The sequence below is a fragment of the Schistocerca cancellata genome, unplaced genomic scaffold (genome assembly GCF_023864275.1).
Source record: "Schistocerca cancellata isolate TAMUIC-IGC-003103 unplaced genomic scaffold, iqSchCanc2.1 HiC_scaffold_756, whole genome shotgun sequence".
NCBI classification, from domain to species: domain Eukaryota; kingdom Metazoa; phylum Arthropoda; class Insecta; order Orthoptera; family Acrididae; genus Schistocerca; species Schistocerca cancellata.
Genome location: NW_026046767.1, coordinates 633,861 through 647,532, shown reverse-complemented (window position 1 = coordinate 647,532; position 13,672 = coordinate 633,861). Strand labels below are relative to the sequence as shown.

The 13,672-nt window shown below is 52.8% G+C and overlaps 31 non-coding genes across 31 annotated transcripts; 8 read left to right on the top strand and 23 right to left on the bottom strand.

Moving 5' to 3' along the window:
- Positions 1 to 107: 107 nt before the first annotated feature.
- Trnad-guc (transfer RNA aspartic acid (anticodon GUC)) lies at positions 108 to 179 on the bottom strand. Its single transcript has one exon. It is a non-coding gene; the product is annotated as a tRNA-Asp (tRNA).
- A 467-nt stretch (positions 180 to 646) lies between these two features.
- Trnai-uau (transfer RNA isoleucine (anticodon UAU)) lies at positions 647 to 739 on the bottom strand. The gene is given in 2 exon segments: positions 647 to 682; positions 701 to 739. It is a non-coding gene; the product is annotated as a tRNA-Ile (tRNA).
- Positions 740 to 1,117: 378 nt separating this feature from the next.
- Trnar-acg (transfer RNA arginine (anticodon ACG)) lies at positions 1,118 to 1,190 on the top strand. The gene has a single exon. It is a non-coding gene; the product is annotated as a tRNA-Arg (tRNA).
- Positions 1,191 to 1,968: 778 nt separating this feature from the next.
- On the bottom strand, positions 1,969 to 2,040 carry Trnad-guc (transfer RNA aspartic acid (anticodon GUC)). Its single transcript has one exon. It is a non-coding gene; the product is annotated as a tRNA-Asp (tRNA).
- Positions 2,041 to 2,326: 286 nt separating this feature from the next.
- Trnai-uau (transfer RNA isoleucine (anticodon UAU)) lies at positions 2,327 to 2,419 on the bottom strand. Its single transcript is given in 2 exon segments — positions 2,327 to 2,363; positions 2,382 to 2,419. It is a non-coding gene; the product is annotated as a tRNA-Ile (tRNA).
- A 392-nt stretch (positions 2,420 to 2,811) lies between these two features.
- Positions 2,812 to 2,884, top strand: Trnar-acg (transfer RNA arginine (anticodon ACG)). The gene has a single exon. It is a non-coding gene; the product is annotated as a tRNA-Arg (tRNA).
- Positions 2,885 to 3,482: 598 nt separating this feature from the next.
- Trnad-guc (transfer RNA aspartic acid (anticodon GUC)) lies at positions 3,483 to 3,554 on the bottom strand. Its single transcript has one exon. It is a non-coding gene; the product is annotated as a tRNA-Asp (tRNA).
- A 107-nt stretch (positions 3,555 to 3,661) lies between these two features.
- On the bottom strand, positions 3,662 to 3,733 carry Trnad-guc (transfer RNA aspartic acid (anticodon GUC)). Its single transcript has one exon. It is a non-coding gene; the product is annotated as a tRNA-Asp (tRNA).
- Positions 3,734 to 4,017: 284 nt separating this feature from the next.
- Trnai-uau (transfer RNA isoleucine (anticodon UAU)) lies at positions 4,018 to 4,109 on the bottom strand. Its single transcript is given in 2 exon segments — positions 4,018 to 4,053; positions 4,072 to 4,109. It is a non-coding gene; the product is annotated as a tRNA-Ile (tRNA).
- Positions 4,110 to 4,485: 376 nt separating this feature from the next.
- On the top strand, positions 4,486 to 4,559 carry Trnar-acg (transfer RNA arginine (anticodon ACG)). The gene has a single exon. It is a non-coding gene; the product is annotated as a tRNA-Arg (tRNA).
- Positions 4,560 to 5,158: 599 nt separating this feature from the next.
- Positions 5,159 to 5,230, bottom strand: Trnad-guc (transfer RNA aspartic acid (anticodon GUC)). Its single transcript has one exon. It is a non-coding gene; the product is annotated as a tRNA-Asp (tRNA).
- A 107-nt stretch (positions 5,231 to 5,337) lies between these two features.
- Trnad-guc (transfer RNA aspartic acid (anticodon GUC)) lies at positions 5,338 to 5,409 on the bottom strand. The gene has a single exon. It is a non-coding gene; the product is annotated as a tRNA-Asp (tRNA).
- Positions 5,410 to 5,692: 283 nt separating this feature from the next.
- Positions 5,693 to 5,784, bottom strand: Trnai-uau (transfer RNA isoleucine (anticodon UAU)). Its single transcript is given in 2 exon segments — positions 5,693 to 5,728; positions 5,747 to 5,784. It is a non-coding gene; the product is annotated as a tRNA-Ile (tRNA).
- Positions 5,785 to 6,161: 377 nt separating this feature from the next.
- Trnar-acg (transfer RNA arginine (anticodon ACG)) lies at positions 6,162 to 6,234 on the top strand. The gene has a single exon. It is a non-coding gene; the product is annotated as a tRNA-Arg (tRNA).
- A 598-nt stretch (positions 6,235 to 6,832) lies between these two features.
- Trnad-guc (transfer RNA aspartic acid (anticodon GUC)) lies at positions 6,833 to 6,904 on the bottom strand. Its single transcript has one exon. It is a non-coding gene; the product is annotated as a tRNA-Asp (tRNA).
- A 107-nt stretch (positions 6,905 to 7,011) lies between these two features.
- Positions 7,012 to 7,083, bottom strand: Trnad-guc (transfer RNA aspartic acid (anticodon GUC)). The gene has a single exon. It is a non-coding gene; the product is annotated as a tRNA-Asp (tRNA).
- A 284-nt stretch (positions 7,084 to 7,367) lies between these two features.
- On the bottom strand, positions 7,368 to 7,459 carry Trnai-uau (transfer RNA isoleucine (anticodon UAU)). The gene is given in 2 exon segments: positions 7,368 to 7,403; positions 7,422 to 7,459. It is a non-coding gene; the product is annotated as a tRNA-Ile (tRNA).
- A 377-nt stretch (positions 7,460 to 7,836) lies between these two features.
- On the top strand, positions 7,837 to 7,909 carry Trnar-acg (transfer RNA arginine (anticodon ACG)). The gene has a single exon. It is a non-coding gene; the product is annotated as a tRNA-Arg (tRNA).
- A 598-nt stretch (positions 7,910 to 8,507) lies between these two features.
- On the bottom strand, positions 8,508 to 8,579 carry Trnad-guc (transfer RNA aspartic acid (anticodon GUC)). The gene has a single exon. It is a non-coding gene; the product is annotated as a tRNA-Asp (tRNA).
- Positions 8,580 to 8,686: 107 nt separating this feature from the next.
- Positions 8,687 to 8,758, bottom strand: Trnad-guc (transfer RNA aspartic acid (anticodon GUC)). The gene has a single exon. It is a non-coding gene; the product is annotated as a tRNA-Asp (tRNA).
- A 284-nt stretch (positions 8,759 to 9,042) lies between these two features.
- Positions 9,043 to 9,134, bottom strand: Trnai-uau (transfer RNA isoleucine (anticodon UAU)). The gene is given in 2 exon segments: positions 9,043 to 9,078; positions 9,097 to 9,134. It is a non-coding gene; the product is annotated as a tRNA-Ile (tRNA).
- A 377-nt stretch (positions 9,135 to 9,511) lies between these two features.
- Trnar-acg (transfer RNA arginine (anticodon ACG)) lies at positions 9,512 to 9,584 on the top strand. Its single transcript has one exon. It is a non-coding gene; the product is annotated as a tRNA-Arg (tRNA).
- Positions 9,585 to 10,182: 598 nt separating this feature from the next.
- On the bottom strand, positions 10,183 to 10,254 carry Trnad-guc (transfer RNA aspartic acid (anticodon GUC)). The gene has a single exon. It is a non-coding gene; the product is annotated as a tRNA-Asp (tRNA).
- A 285-nt stretch (positions 10,255 to 10,539) lies between these two features.
- Positions 10,540 to 10,631, bottom strand: Trnai-uau (transfer RNA isoleucine (anticodon UAU)). The gene is given in 2 exon segments: positions 10,540 to 10,575; positions 10,594 to 10,631. It is a non-coding gene; the product is annotated as a tRNA-Ile (tRNA).
- Positions 10,632 to 11,008: 377 nt separating this feature from the next.
- Trnar-acg (transfer RNA arginine (anticodon ACG)) lies at positions 11,009 to 11,081 on the top strand. Its single transcript has one exon. It is a non-coding gene; the product is annotated as a tRNA-Arg (tRNA).
- Positions 11,082 to 11,679: 598 nt separating this feature from the next.
- Positions 11,680 to 11,751, bottom strand: Trnad-guc (transfer RNA aspartic acid (anticodon GUC)). Its single transcript has one exon. It is a non-coding gene; the product is annotated as a tRNA-Asp (tRNA).
- Positions 11,752 to 11,858: 107 nt separating this feature from the next.
- On the bottom strand, positions 11,859 to 11,930 carry Trnad-guc (transfer RNA aspartic acid (anticodon GUC)). Its single transcript has one exon. It is a non-coding gene; the product is annotated as a tRNA-Asp (tRNA).
- Positions 11,931 to 12,214: 284 nt separating this feature from the next.
- On the bottom strand, positions 12,215 to 12,306 carry Trnai-uau (transfer RNA isoleucine (anticodon UAU)). Its single transcript is given in 2 exon segments — positions 12,215 to 12,250; positions 12,269 to 12,306. It is a non-coding gene; the product is annotated as a tRNA-Ile (tRNA).
- A 377-nt stretch (positions 12,307 to 12,683) lies between these two features.
- On the top strand, positions 12,684 to 12,756 carry Trnar-acg (transfer RNA arginine (anticodon ACG)). The gene has a single exon. It is a non-coding gene; the product is annotated as a tRNA-Arg (tRNA).
- Positions 12,757 to 13,354: 598 nt separating this feature from the next.
- Trnad-guc (transfer RNA aspartic acid (anticodon GUC)) lies at positions 13,355 to 13,426 on the bottom strand. The gene has a single exon. It is a non-coding gene; the product is annotated as a tRNA-Asp (tRNA).
- A 107-nt stretch (positions 13,427 to 13,533) lies between these two features.
- Trnad-guc (transfer RNA aspartic acid (anticodon GUC)) lies at positions 13,534 to 13,605 on the bottom strand. Its single transcript has one exon. It is a non-coding gene; the product is annotated as a tRNA-Asp (tRNA).
- Positions 13,606 to 13,672: the final 67 nt, after the last annotated feature.

Below are 13,672 nucleotides of genomic sequence, written 5' to 3'. Positions count from 1 at the left end.
TTTTTTTTTAGATTTTGCACCAACTACACTCCTTGATCGCAAACTTTATGCTCTTCCGATCCCCATACGCGCAACTCTCGAACAGGTTTGTGAGATAAAAATCGCATCTCCCCGGCGGGGAATCGAACCCCGGTCTCCCGCGTGACAGGCGGGGATACTAACCACTATACTACCGAGGATGCACTGTAGACAGCTGCCTGTGTGGGAGACACATGTTGCTAGTACCTGCAAACGTCCTACACTAAGTTCGGCGAGTGATAGTGCAGCAATTAAAAATCGGATGTCTCTCCCCGGCGGGGAATCGAACCCCGGTCTCCCCGGGGTGACAGGCGGGGATACTAACCACTATACTACCGAGGATGCGCTGTAGGCAGCTGCCTGTGTGGGAGACACATGTTGCTAGTACCTGCAAACGTCCTACACTAAGACGGCGAGTGATAGTGCAGCAATTAAAAATCGGATGTCTCTCCCCGGCGGGGAATCGAACCCCGGGTCTCCCGGGTGACAGGAGGGGATACTAACCACTATACTACCGAGGAAGACGCAGCTACCGTATCGAATGCACGATTATATTCCTCAAATAGCTGATACATCTCAAACGTAGCCTCCTGTTGCTGTCAGAGACTGTGCCACGAAATAAAAAATATGCCCCAGGAGAGGCTCGAACTCACAACCCCGGCATTGCGCACGGCTACTGCCTTATAAGTACCCGTGCGCTAACCAATTGCGCCACTGGGGCTACAACACAGGGCCCTCAGTCAGTGGTATTCACTTTGCTGGAAACTAGTGGTGGCCACAGAAACATATGTTCGCCACCCTGGTGCCATACTGCGACTTTTGCACCTGACTACGAATGGTTCGTGCTATTCTTGCTTCATATGCTACGCTTACATGCACATCAACCGGCTCTCGTCCGTCGAGAAAACATGCGAAAAAGCGCGCCTTGCCTCTGCTACCTGTCGAACAGCGAGAGCAGATGCGTGGCAAGCTCTAAGTTCTGCAGGCGCACTGCGGCCACGCAGCTGGACGAGAGGTACCTTCCTTGGAGCTTGCTGAGCCGTGGAGAACACATTTCTTAGCGAATTGCACTTGTCTCGTAGACAAAAATGCTGCCGGTGGCCCTGTGGCGCAACGGATAACGCGTCTGACTACGGATCAGAAGATTCCAGGTTCGAATCTTGGCAGGGTCGGCATTTTGTTAGTTTCCGACGAGTAGCTGGGCAGTGGATTTCGTATGTCGCCGCATCGTGGAGTGCTTTGTTACTCCTGTGCTTCTCGCAGCTGCATGTCGGGGCGATCGTGGTAAATATCGCTGCCTGCAAGCGTCAGCGTAGCGTCAGTCGAGCAAAGTCGAGACAAGTCAAGCTGAGAGCTGTAGGAGATGTTACGCAATCACATGTAGGCGTGTGAAAGCGACGCAGACAACACTGCCCAGGTGTGAGACGTGATGTGACGAAGAGCCAGTACTCTCCCACACAGCAGAGTGGCGCAGTGGAAGCGTGCTGGGCCCATAACCCAGAGGTCCGTGGATTGAAACCACGCTCTGCTAAAAATATTACTTTTGCAGACTGTGTCCAGCTCGATTACTACGCCCAGAGCGTCGGCTGGGGTGCTTTGATTCAGCCTCAGTAGCAAACCCTGATGTGTGAAGAATGCCAAGAACCACTTCCTAAGATGTAGCATTTTTTTTAGATTTTGCACCAACTACACTCCTTGATCGCAAACTTTATGCTCTTCCGATCCCCATACGCGCAACTCTCGAACAGGTTTGTGAGATAAAAATCGCATCTCCCCGGCGGGGAATCGAACCCCGGTCTCCCGCGTGGACAGGCGGGGATACTAACCACTATACTACCGAGGATGCACTGTAGACAGCTGCCTGTGTGGGAGACACATGTTGCTAGTACCTGCAAACGTCCTACACTAAGTTCGGCGAGTGATAGTGCAGCAATTAAAAATCGGATGTCTCTCCCCGGCGGGGAATCGAACCCCGGTCTCCCGGGTGACAGGCGGGGATACTAACCACTATACTACCGAGGATGCGCTGTAGGCAGCTGCCTGTGTGGGAGACACATGTTGCTAGTACCTGCAAACGTCCTACACTAAGACGGCGAGTGATAGTGCAGCAATTAAAAATCGGATGTCTCTCCCCGGCGGGGAATCGAACCCCGGTCTCCCGGGTGACAGGAGGGGATACTAACCACTATACTACCGAGGAAAGACGCAGCTACCGTATCGAATGCACGATTATATTCCTCAAATAGCTGATACATCTCAAACGTAGCCTCCTGTTGCTGTCAGAGACTGTGCCCACGAAATAAAAATATGACCCCAGGAGAGGCTCGAACTCACAACCCCGGCATTGCGCACGGCTACTGCCTTATAAGTACCGTGCGCTAACCAATTGCGCCACTGGGGCTACAACACAGGGCCCTCAGTCAGTGGTATTCACTTTGCTGGAAACTAGTGGTGGCCACAGAAACATATGTTCGCCACCTGGTGCCATACTGCGACTTTTGCACCTGACTACGAATGGTTCGTGCTATCTTGCTTCATATGCTACGCTTACATGCACATCAACCGGCTCTCGTCGTCGAGAAAACATGCGAAAAAGCGGCGCCTTGCCTTCTGCTACCTGTCGAACAGCGAGAGCAGATGCGTGGGCAAGCTCTAAGTTCTGCAGGCGCACTGCGGCCACGCAGCTGGACGAGAGGTACCTTCCTTGGGAGCTTGCTGAGCCGTGGAGAACACATTTCTTAGCGACATCTTCTTAGCGAATTGCACTTGTCTCGTAGACAAAATGCTGCCGGTGGCCCTGTGGCGCAACGGATAACGCGTCTGACTACGGATCAGAAGATTCCAGGTTCGAATCTTGGCAGGGTCGGCATTTTGTTAGTTTCCGACGAGTAGCTGGGCAGTGGATTTCGTATGTCGCCGCATCGTGGAGTGCTTTGTTACTCCTGTGCTTCTCGCAGCTGCATGTCGGGGCGATCGTGGTAAATATCGCTGCCTGCAAGCGTCAGCGTAGCGTCAGTCGAGCAAAGTCGAGACAAGTCAAGCTGAGAGCTGTAGGAGATGTTACGCAATCACATGTAGGCGTGTGAAAGCGACGCAGACAACACTGCCCAGGTGTGAGACGTGATGTGACGAAGAGCCAGTACTCTCCCACACAGCAGAGTGGCGCAGTGGAAGCGTGCTGGGCCCATAACCCAGCGGTCCGTGGATCGAAACCACGCTCTGCTAAAAATATTTCTTTTGCAGACTGTGTCCAGCTCGATTACTACGCCCAGAGCGTCGGCTGGGGTGCTTTGATTCAGCCTCAGTAGCAAACCCTGATGTGTGAAGAATGCAAGAACCACTTCCTAAGATGTAGCATTTTTTTTTAGATTTTGCACCAACTACACTCCTTGATCGCAAACTTTATGCTCTTCCGATCCCCATACGCGCAACTCTCGAACAGGTTTGTGAGATAAAAATCGCATCTCCCCGGCGGGGAATCGAACCCCGGTCTCCCGCGTGACAGGCGGGGATACTAACCACTATACTACCGAGGATGCACTGTAGACAGCTGCCTGTGTGGGAGACACATGTTGCTAGTACCTGCAAACGTCCTACACTAAGTTCGGCGAGTGATAGTGCAGCAATTAAAAATCGGATGTCTCTCCCCGGCGGGGAATCGAACCCCGGTCTCCCGGGTGACAGGCGGGGATACTAACCACTATACTACCGAGGATGCGCTGTAGGCAGCTGCCTGTGTGGGAGACACATGTTGCTAGTACCTGCAAACGTCCTACACTAAGACGGCGAGTGATAGTGCAGCAATTAAAAATCGGATGTCTCTCCCCGGCGGGGAATCGAACCCCGGTCTCCCGGGTGACAGGAGGGGATACTAACCACTATACTACCGAGGAAGACGCAGCTACCGTATCGAATGCACGATTATATTCCTCAAATAGCTGATACATCTCAAACGTAGCCTCCTGTTGCTGTCAGAGACTGTGCCACGAAATAAAAATATGCCCCAGGAGAGGCTCGAACTCACAACCCCGGCATTGCGCACGGCTACTGCCTTATAAGTACCGTGCGCTAACCAATTGCGCCACTGGGGCTACAACACAGGGCCCTCAGTCAGTGGTATTCACTTTGCTGGAAACTAGTGGTGGCCACAGAAACATATGTTCGCCACCTGGTGCCATACTGCGACTTTTGCACCTGACTACGAATGGTTCGTGCTATTCTTGCTTCATATGCTACGCTTACATGCACATCAACCGGCTCTCGTCGTCGAGAAAACATGCGAAAAAGCGCGCCTTGCCTTCTGCTACCTGTCGAACAGCGAGAGCAGATGCGTGGCAAGCTCTAAGTCTGCAGGCGCACTGCGGCCACGCAGCTGGACGAGAGGTACCTTCCTTGGGAGCTTGCTGAGCCGTGGAGAACACATTTCTTAGCGAATTGCACTTGTCTCGTAGACAAAATGCTGCCGGTGGCCCTGTGGCGCAAACGGATAACGCGTCTGACTACGGATCAGAAGATTCCAGGTTCGAATCTTGGCAGGGTCGGCATTTTGTTAGTTTCCGACGAGTAGCTGGGCAGTGGATTTCGTATGTCGCCGCATCGTGGAGTGCTTTGTTACTCCTGTGCTTCTCGCAGCTGCATGTCGGGGCGATCGTGGTAAATATCGCTGCCTGCAAGCGTCAGCGTAGCGTCAGTCGAGCAAAGTCGAGACAAGTCAAGCTGAGAGCTGTAGGAGATGTTACGCAATCACATGTAGGCGTGTGAAAGCGACGCAGACAACACTGCCCAGGTGTGAGACGTGATGTGACGAAGAGCCAGTACTCTCCCACACAGCAGAGTGGCGCAGTGGAAGCGTGCTGGGCCCATAACCCAGCGGTCCGTGGATCGAAACCACGCTCTGCTAAAAATATTTCTTTTGCAGACTGTGTCCAGCTCGATTACTACGCCCAGAGCGTCGGCTGGGGTGCTTTGATTCAGCCTCAGTAGCAAACCCTGATGTGTGAAGAATGCAAGAACCACTTCCTAAGATGTAGCATTTTTTTTTAGATTTTGCACCAACTACACTCCTTGATCGCAAACTTTATGCTCTTCCGATCCCCATACGCGCAACTCTCGAACAGGTTTTGTGAGATAAAAATCGCATCTCCCCGGCGGGGAATCGAACCCCGGTCTCCCGCGTGACAGGCGGGGATACTAACCACTATACTACCGAGGATGCACTGTAGACAGCTGCCTGTGTGGGAGACACATGTTGCTAGTACCTGCAAACGTCCTACACTAAGTTCGGCGAGTGATAGTGCAGCAATTAAAAATCGGATGTCTCTCCCCGGCGGGGAATCGAACCCCGGTCTCCCGGGTGACAGGCGGGGATACTAACCACTATACTACCGAGGATGCGCTGTAGGCAGCTGCCTGTGTGGGAGACACATGTTGCTAGTACCTGCAAACGTCCTACACTAAGACGGCGAGTGATAGTGCAGCAATTAAAAATCGGATGTCTCTCCCCGGCGGGGAATCGAACCCCGGTCTCCGGGTGACAGGAGGGGATACTAACCACTATACTACCGAGGAAGACGCAGCTACCGTATCGAATGCACGATTATATTCCTCAAATAGCTGATACATCTCAAACGTAGCCTCCTGTTGCTGTCAGAGACTGTGCCACGAAATAAAAATATGCCCCAGGAGAGGCTCGAACTCACAACCCCGGCATTGCGCACGGCTACTGCCTTATAAGTACCGTGCGCTAACCAATTGCGCCACTGGGGCTACAACACAGGGCCCTCAGTCAGTGGTATTCACTTTGCTGGAAACTAGTGGTGGCCACAGAAACATATGTTCGCCACCTGGTGCCATACTGCGACTTTTGCACCTGACTACGAATGGTTCGTGCTATTCTTGCTTCATATGCTACGCTTACATGCACATCAACCGGCTCTCGTCGTCGAGAAAACATGCGAAAAAGCGCGCCTTGCCTTCTGCTACCTGTCGAACAGCGAGAGCAGATGCGTGGCAAGCTCTAAGTTCTGCAGGCGCACTGCGGCCACGCAGCTGGACGAGAGGTACCTTCCTTGGGAGCTTGCTGAGCCGTGGAGAACACATTTCTTAGCGAATTGCACTTGTCTCGTAGACAAAATGCTGCCGGTGGCCCTGTGGCGCAACGGATAACGCGTCTGACTACGGATCAGAAGATTCCAGGTTCGAATCTTGGCAGGGTCGGCATTTTGTTAGTTTCCGACGAGTAGCTGGGCAGTGGATTTCGTATGTCGCCGCATCGTGGAGTGCTTTGTTACTCCTGTGCTTCTCGCAGCTGCATGTCGGGGCGATCGTGGTAAATATCGCTGCCTGCAAGCGTCAGCGTAGCGTCAGTCGAGCAAAGTCGAGACAAGTCAAGCTGAGAGCTGTAGGAGATGTTACGCAATCACATGTAGGCGTGTGAAAGCGACGCAGACAACACTGCCCAGGTGTGAGACGTGATGTGACGAAGAGCCAGTACTCTCCCACACAGCAGAGTGGCGCAGTGGAAGCGTGCTGGGCCCATAACCCAGCGGTCCGTGGATCGAAACCACGCTCTGCTAAAAATATTTCTTTTGCAGACTGTGTCCAGCTCGATTACTACGCCCAGAGCGTCGGCTGGGGTGCTTTGATTCAGCCTCAGTAGCAAACCCTGATGTGTGAAGAATGCAAGAACCACTTCCTAAGATGTAGCATTTTTTTTTAGATTTTGCACCAACTACACTCCTTGATCGCAAACTTTATGCTCTTCCGATCCCCATACGCGCAACTCTCGAACAGGTTTGTGAGATAAAAATCGCATCTCCCCGGCGGGGAATCGAACCCCGGTCTCCCGCGTGACAGGCGGGGATACTAACCACTATACTACCGAGGATGCACTGTAGACAGCTGCCTGTGTGGGAGACACATGTTGCTAGTACCTGCAAACGTCCTACACTAAGTTCGGCGAGTGATAGTGCAGCAATTAAAAATCGGATGTCTCTCCCCGGCGGGGAATCGAACCCCGGTCTCCCGGGTGACAGGCGGGGATACTAACCACTATACTACCGAGGATGCGCTGTAGGCAGCTGCCTGTGTGGGAGACACATGTTGCTAGTACCTGCAAACGTCCTACACTAAGACGGCGAGTGATAGTGCAGCAATTAAAAATCGGATGTCTCTCCCCGGCGGGGAATCGAACCCCGGTCTCCCGGGTGACAGGAGGGGATACTAACCACTATACTACCGAGGAAGACGCAGCTACCGTATCGAATGCACGATTATATTCCTCAAATAGCTGATACATCTCAAACGTAGCCTCCTGTTGCTGTCAGAGACTGTGCCACGAAATAAAAATATGCCCCAGGAGAGGCTCGAACTCACAACCCCGGCATTGCGCACGGCTACTGCCTTATAAGTACCGTGCGCTAACCAATTGCGCCACTGGGGCTACAACACAGGGCCCTCAGTCAGTGGTATTCACTTTGCTGGAAACTAGTGGTGGCCACAGAAACATATGTTCGCCACCTGGTGCCATACTGCGACTTTTGCACCTGACTACGAATGGTTCGTGCTATTCTTGCTTCATATGCTACGCTTACATGCACATCAACCGGCTCTCGTCGTCGAGAAAACATGCGAAAAAGCGCGCCTTGCCTTCTGCTACCTGTCGAACAGCGAGAGCAGATGCGTGGCAAGCTCTAAGTTCTGCAGGCGCACTGCGGCCACGCAGCTGGACGAGAGGTACCTTCCTTGGGAGCTTGCTGAGCCGTGGAGAACACATTTCTTAGCGAATTGCACTTGTCTCGTAGACAAAATGCTGCCGGTGGCCCTGTGGCGCAACGGATAACGCGTCTGACTACGGATCAGAAGATTCCAGGTTCGAATCTTGGCAGGGTCGGCATTTTGTTAGTTTCCGACGAGTAGCTGGGCAGTGGATTTCGTATGTCGCCGCATCGTGGAGTGCTTTGTTACTCCTGTGCTTCTCGCAGCTGCATGTCGGGGCGATCGTGGTAAATATCGCTGCCTGCAAGCGTCAGCGTAGCGTCAGTCGAGCAAAGTCGAGACAAGTCAAGCTGAGAGCTGTAGGAGATGTTACGCAATCACATGTAGGCGTGTGAAAGCGACGCAGACAACACTGCCCAGGTGTGAGACGTGATGTGACGAAGAGCCAGTACTCTCCCACACAGCAGAGTGGCGCAGTGGAAGCGTGCTGGGCCCATAACCCAGCGGTCCGTGGATCGAAACCACGCTCTGCTAAAAATATTTCTTTTGCAGACTGTGTCCAGCTCGATTACTACGCCCAGAGCGTCGGCTGGGGTGCTTTGATTCAGCCTCAGTAGCAAACCCTGATGTGTGAAGAATGCAAGAACCACTTCCTAAGATGTAGCATTTTTTTTTAGATTTTGCACCAACTACACTCCTTGATCGCAAACTTTATGCTCTTCCGATCCCCATACGCGCAACTCTCGAACAGGTTTGTGAGATAAAAATCGCATCTCCCCGGCGGGGAATCGAACCCCGGTCTCCCGCGTGACAGGCGGGGATACTAACCACTATACTACCGAGGATGCACTGTAGACAGCTGCCTGTGTGGGAGACACATGTTGCTAGTACCTGCAAACGTCCTACACTAAGTTCGGCGAGTGATAGTGCAGCAATTAAAAATCGGATGTCTCTCCCCGGCGGGGAATCGAACCCCGGTCTCCCGGGTGACAGGCGGGGATACTAACCACTATACTACCGAGGATGCGCTGTAGGCAGCTGCCTGTGTGGGAGACACATGTTGCTAGTACCTGCAAACGTCCTACACTAAGACGGCGAGTGATAGTGCAGCAATTAAAAATCGGATGTCTCTCCCCGGCGGGGAATCGAACCCCGGTCTCCCGGGTGACAGGAGGGGATACTAACCACTATACTACCGAGGAAGACGCAGCTACCGTATCGAATGCACGATTATATTCCTCAAATAGCTGATACATCTCAAACGTAGCCTCCTGTTGCTGTCAGAGACTGTGCCACGAAATAAAAATATGCCCCAGGAGAGGCTCGAACTCACAACCCCGGCATTGCGCACGGCTACTGCCTTATAAGTACCGTGCGCTAACCAATTGCGCCACTGGGGCTACAACACAGGGCCCTCAGTCAGTGGTATTCACTTTGCTGGAAACTAGTGGTGGCCACAGAAACATATGTTCGCCACCTGGTGCCATACTGCGACTTTTGCACCTGACTACGAATGGTTCGTGCTATTCTTGCTTCATATGCTACGCTTACATGCACATCAACCGGCTCTCGTCGTCGAGAAAACATGCGAAAAAGCGCGCCTTGCCTTCTGCTACCTGTCGAACAGCGAGAGCAGATGCGTGGCAAGCTCTAAGTTCTGCAGGCGCACTGCGGCCACGCAGCTGGACGAGAGGTACCTTCCTTGGGAGCTTGCTGAGCCGTGGAGAACACATTTCTTAGCGAATTGTACTTGTCTCGTAGACAAAATGCTGCCGGTGGCCCTGTGGCGCAACGGATAACGCGTCTGACTACGGATCAGAAGATTCCAGGTTCGAATCTTGGCAGGGTCGGCATTTTGTTAGTTTCCGACGAGTAGCTGGGCAGTGGATTTCGTATGTCGCCGCATCGTGGAGTGCTTTGTTACTCCTGTGCTTCTCGCAGCTGCATGTCGGGGCGATCGTGGTAAATATCGCTGCCTGCAAGCGTCAGCGTAGCGTCAGTCGAGCAAAGTCGAGACAAGTCAAGCTGAGAGCTGTAGGAGATGTTACGCAATCACATGTAGGCGTGTGAAAGCGACGCAGACAACACTGCCCAGGTGTGAGACGTGATGTGACGAAGAGCCAGTACTCTCCCACACAGCAGAGTGGCGCAGTGGAAGCGTGCTGGGCCCATAACCCAGAGGTCCGTGGATTGAAACCACGCTCTGCTAAAAATATTACTTTTGCAGACTGTGTCCAGCTCGATTACTACGCCCAGAGCGTCGGCTGGGGTGCTTTGATTCAGCCTCAGTAGCAAACCCTGATGTGTGAAGAATGCAAGAACCACTTCCTAAGATGTAGCATTTTTTTTTAGATTTTGCACCAACTACACTCCTTGATCGCAAACTTTATGCTCTTCCGATCCCCATACGCGCAACTCTCGAACAGGTTTGTGAGATAAAAATCGCATCTCCCCGGCGGGGAATCGAACCCCGGTCTCCCGCGTGACAGGCGGGGATACTAACCACTATACTACCGAGGATGCACTGTAGACAGCTGCCTGTGTGGGAGACACATGTTGCTAGTACCTGCAAACGTCCTACACTAAGTTCGGCGAGTGATAGTGCAGCAATTAAAAATCGGATGTCTCTCCCCGGCGGGGAATCGAACCCCGGTCTCCCGGGTGACAGGAGGGGATACTAACCACTATACTACCGAGGAAGACGCAGCTACCGTATCGAATGCACGATTATATTCCTCAAATAGCTGATACATCTCAAACGTAGCCTCCTGTTGCTGTCAGAGACTGTGCCACGAAATAAAAATATGCCCCAGGAGAGGCTCGAACTCACAACCCCGGCATTGCGCACGGCTACTGCCTTATAAGTACCGTGCGCTAACCAATTGCGCCACTGGGGCTACAACACAGGGCCCTCAGTCAGTGGTATTCACTTTGCTGGAAACTAGTGGTGGCCACAGAAACATATGTTCGCCACCTGGTGCCATACTGCGACTTTTGCACCTGACTACGAATGGTTCGTGCTATTCTTGCTTCATATGCTACGCTTACATGCACATCAACCGGCTCTCGTCGTCGAGAAAACATGCGAAAAAGCGCGCCTTGCCTTCTGCTACCTGTCGAACAGCGAGAGCAGATGCGTGGCAAGCTCTAAGTTCTGCAGGCGCACTGCGGCCACGCAGCTGGACGAGAGGTACCTTCCTTGGGAGCTTGCTGAGCCGTGGAGAACACATTTCTTAGCGAATTGCACTTGTCTCGTAGACAAAATGCTGCCGGTGGCCCTGTGGCGCAACGGATAACGCGTCTGACTACGGATCAGAAGATTCCAGGTTCGAATCTTGGCAGGGTCGGCATTTTGTTAGTTTCCGACGAGTAGCTGGGCAGTGGATTTCGTATGTCGCCGCATCGTGGAGTGCTTTGTTACTCCTGTGCTTCTCGCAGCTGCATGTCGGGGCGATCGTGGTAAATATCGCTGCCTGCAAGCGTCAGCGTAGCGTCAGTCGAGCAAAGTCGAGACAAGTCAAGCTGAGAGCTGTAGGAGATGTTACGCAATCACATGTAGGCGTGTGAAAGCGACGCAGACAACACTGCCCAGGTGTGAGACGTGATGTGACGAAGAGCCAGTACTCTCCCACACAGCAGAGTGGCGCAGTGGAAGCGTGCTGGGCCCATAACCCAGCGGTCCGTGGATCGAAACCACGCTCTGCTAAAAATATTTCTTTTGCAGACTGTGTCCAGCTCGATTACTACGCCCAGAGCGTCGGCTGGGGTGCTTTGATTCAGCCTCAGTAGCAAACCCTGATGTGTGAAGAATGCAAGGACCACTTCCTAAGATGTGGCATTTTTTTTTAGATTTTGCACCAACTACACTCCTTGATCGCAAACTTTATGCTCTTCCGATCCCCATACGCGCAACTCTCGAACAGGTTTGTGAGATAAAAATCGCATCTCCCCGGCGGGGAATCGAACCCCGGTCTCCCGCGTGACAGGCGGGGATACTAACCACTATACTACCGAGGATGCACTGTAGACAGCTGCCTGTGTGGGAGACACATGTTGCTAGTACCTGCAAACGTCCTACACTAAGTTCGGCGAGTGATAGTGCAGCAATTAAAAATCGGATGTCTCTCCCCGGCGGGGAATCGAACCCCGGTCTCCCGGGTGACAGGCGGGGATACTAACCACTATACTACCGAGGATGCGCTGTAGGCAGCTGCCTGTGTGGGAGACACATGTTGCTAGTACCTGCAAACGTCCTACACTAAGACGGCGAGTGATAGTGCAGCAATTAAAAATCGGATGTCTCTCCCCGGCGGGGAATCGAACCCCGGTCTCCCGGGTGACAGGAGGGGATACTAACCACTATACTACCGAGGAAGACGCAGCTACCGTATCGAATGCACGATTATATTCCTCAAATAGCTGATACATCTCAAACGTAGCCTCCTGTTGCTGTCAGAGACTGTGCCACGAAATAAAAATATGCCCCAGGAGAGGCTCGAACTCACAACCCCGGCATTGCGCACGGCTACTGCCTTATAAGTACCGTGCGCTAACCAATTGCGCCACTGGGGCTACAACACAGGGCCCTCAGTCAGTGGTATTCACTTTGCTGGAAACTAGTGGTGGCCACAGAAACATATGTTCGCCACCTGGTGCCATACTGCGACTTTTGCACCTGACTACGAATGGTTCGTGCTATTCTTGCTTCATATGCTACGCTTACATGCACATCAACCGGCTCTCGTCGTCGAGAAAACATGCGAAAAAGCGCGCCTTGCCTTCTGCTACCTGTCGAACAGCGAGAGCAGATGCGTGGCAAGCTCTAAGTTCTGCAGGCGCACTGCGGCCACGCAGCTGGACGAGAGGTACCTTCCTTGGGAGCTTGCTGAGCCGTGGAGAACACATTTCTTAGCGAATTGCACTTGTCTCGTAGACAAAATGCTGCCGGTGGCCCTGTGGCGCAACGGATAACGCGTCTGACTACGGATCAGAAGATTCCAGGTTCGAATCTTGGCAGGGTCGGCATTTTGTTAGTTTCCGACGAGTAGCTGGGCAGTGGATTTCGTATGTCGCCGCATCGTGGAGTGCTTTGTTACTCCTGTGCTTCTCGCAGCTGCATGTCGGGGCGATCGTGGTAAATATCGCTGCCTGCAAGCGTCAGCGTAGCGTCAGTCGAGCAAAGTCGAGACAAGTCAAGCTGAGAGCTGTAGGAGATGTTACGCAATCACATGTAGGCGTGTGAAAGCGACGCAGACAACACTGCCCAGGTGTGAGACGTGATGTGACGAAGAGCCAGTACTCTCCCACACAGCAGAGTGGCGCAGTGGAAGCGTGCTGGGCCCATAACCCAGCGGTCCGTGGATCGAAACCACGCTCTGCTAAAAATATTTCTTTTGCAGACTGTGTCCAGCTCGATTACTACGCCCAGAGCGTCGGCTGGGGTGCTTTGATTCAGCCTCAGTAGCAAACCCTGATGTGTGAAGAATGCAAGGACCACTTCCTAAGATGTGGCATTTTTTTTTAGATTTTGCACCAACTACACTCCTTGATCGCAAACTTTATGCTCTTCCGATCCCCATACGCGCAACTCTCGAACAGGTTTGTGAGATAAAAATCGCATCTCCCCGGCGGGGAATCGAACCCCGGTCTCCCGCGTGACAGGCGGGGATACTAACCACTATACTACCGAGGATGCACTGTAGACAGCTGCCTGTGTGGGAGACACATGTTGCTAGTACCTGCAAACGTCCTACACTAAGTTCGGCGAGTGATAGTGCAGCAATTAAAAATCGGATGTCTCTCCCCGGCGGGGAATCGAACCCCGGTCTCCCGGGTGACAGGCGGGGATACTAACCACTATACTACCGAGGATGCGCTGTAGGCAGCTGCCTGTGTGGGAGACACATGTTGCTAGTACCTGCAAACGTCCTACACTAAG